The sequence below is a fragment of the Mus pahari genome, chromosome 15 (genome assembly GCF_900095145.1).
Source record: "Mus pahari chromosome 15, PAHARI_EIJ_v1.1, whole genome shotgun sequence".
NCBI lineage: Eukaryota > Metazoa > Chordata > Mammalia > Rodentia > Muridae > Mus > Mus pahari.
In genome coordinates this window covers 15362633-15364985 of record NC_034604.1, presented here as the reverse complement: position 1 = coordinate 15364985, position 2353 = coordinate 15362633, and the positions used below count along the sequence as shown (strand labels likewise).

The following is a 2353-nucleotide window of genomic DNA, read 5'->3' as shown; positions in this document are numbered from 1 at the left end:
TAGCTAGAATGGAACTCCCTAATTAGAACCATGACTTGGGTGTGAAAGCCCTTGACCCGGGAGTGTAAAGACCTCACACCTGGCTTCTATGACTATAGCTGACCTTAGATAGAGCTGACTTTGTTTCAGTTGTTTTATTGCCCAGTTCCTGCCAGTCTTTGTGTTTACATTCTTCTGTTTTGTGTAAGAGTCATTAAGCATCCGGTGACTTCATTTGTACCTTGCTGATGTGTCACCTAACTTCCCTATTTTATTCTGTATAAAAGTTTGATGCTCCATTTGACAAATTGCATTCAGATATTACACGCTCTCTCGTGTCCTGTCGGTCTGTCTGTCATTCACCGAATCCTCGCTCACTTGCAACCAAACCCGAGTTTTGCCCATAGATAGGGGACCCAATTGAGGTCCGTCTGCGACAGATAATCATAATTTTCTTCAAATCACATCCAGAATTTGATCATATTCTTTTCTTATTTCTATTTAAATCCTTTTTTTTCTAAATTTGAGATCACATATATTTTAGCTGTGATTATATTTTGTCTGTATTCTTGCTTTGTTATTTGTGCTTTACGCAATAGACTTTTCGTGTTGAATTATGAACAGTAAGTTTTAGGTTTGGAGATTATCATTATGAAGAACTTTCATTGTGAAGAAGTTCTCTCAGCATTTGCTTTGGGATTCTAATTTCTCTGACCTATTTTCATAACTATTTAAAAACTATCTTCTAGTTTGGCAGTCGTCCTTCCCAACATGGCATAGTCAATTAACAGCACTGAGCTGAATCTGCCACAACTGGAAATGCTCAAGAACCCGCTAGACCAGGAAGTGGAGTTTTATCGACGTCTACTGCTCAGCTCAAGGTGCTACAGACCAAGTATGTGGAAGTCAAGGACTATCTGAATGTGCTGAACAAGTGCAGCAAGGGAAAGGAATTACTGTTCCCACTGACGAGTTCTATGTATGTCCCCAGGAAGCTACATGATGTGAAACATATGCTTATCAATGTGGGAACTGGCTACTACATAGAGAAGACTGCTGAGGATGCCAAGGATCTTCAAAGGAAGATAGATTTTTTTTTTTTTACCAACAGATGGAGAAAATCCAGCCAGTACTGCAGGAGAAGCATGCAGTGAAACAGACTGTCATGGAAATGATGAGCCAGAAGATTCAGCAGCTCACAGCCCTGGGGGCAATGCAGGGGACTGCCAAGGCATGAGAATGTGTTGCAGAAATGAAGCAGAGAGGGGGACCCTTTTTCAAGGGGTCTAGGATATTTTCCGGCAATGGTCTCCTGGGAGAGTGTCTGGGAAGAGAGGTTCTTGTGTTTAATGCAATTAAATGTGCCAGCTGCACACACACACACACACACACACACACACACACACCAAAAACAACAACAACAACAAAAACAACAACAAAAAAACAAGAAAACCCTATCTTCTAGAGCTAGAGAGATGACCCAGTGGTTAAAAACACTTGCTTCTCTTACACAATGAAAATCTGCAAGTACATGACAATATATGTGTTACATGCGAATACACATATACACAGAAAAATAATTTTTAAAATCTCAAAAAATTCTTTAATTTTATAATCAGCTGAAGAACCTCTTTCTTATTTCCATTGTTGGTGCATATTAATTTATTGAACTAAACCAATCACTCTAAGGAGATCTTGCAAAGATGATAGACAAGCACATGCATTTATCATTACAAATGGAAATTTCTTCACAATACTCCAAGTTTCCTTACTGAGTAACATTTTACAAGTTTAATCAACATATATTAATAAGAAAGTGCTTTGCTAAGTACTTAGCTAGACCCACATGTGAGTATTATGCAGTCTTCAGCTCAAACTAAGGGAGGCAAGAGAAAGCCTTGGTTCTCATCATTTACTTATTTAATTAACATAATTAGCATCTTTATATAACAGTAATATATAAAGTGAACAGAAAAACTCCATGTGACTAAAAAGCAGTGCATTTTAAGGAAAGAAGAATGTATTCGAAATAGTGAGAAGCATGTCTGTCAGTTGTGGAAAAGCCGGGTAAAATATAGGGAGTTCCCAAGAACTAGATTGTTGTGTAGCTTCTTCATGAAACAAAATATAATTCTTATCATGAGGTGGGCTGTAGAAAAAAAAGCATCTATGTAGATGCAAAAGTCTTTGAGAAATATGATAGGTAAAGCAACAACAAAGCAAAACAAAACATAAACTTGTAGAGTATTTGGGGTTGCAATGGGAAGACCAAAGTGGGTAGCAACTGAAAAGAAACATGAAGCTAGAGTTAAAGAAAGAAAGGAAGGAAGGAAGGAAGGAAGGAAGGAAGGAAGGAAGGAAGGAAGGAAGGAAG

At 38.1% G+C, this 2353-nt stretch overlaps 1 pseudogene across 1 annotated transcript; it reads left to right on the top strand.

The window, feature by feature from the left end:
- Nucleotides 1–747: 747 nt before the first annotated feature.
- Nucleotides 748–1216, top strand: LOC110333536 (annotated as a pseudogene). Its single transcript, XR_002381081.1, has one exon. The product of XR_002381081.1 is annotated as a prefoldin subunit 5 pseudogene (transcript).
- Nucleotides 1217–2353: the final 1137 nt, after the last annotated feature.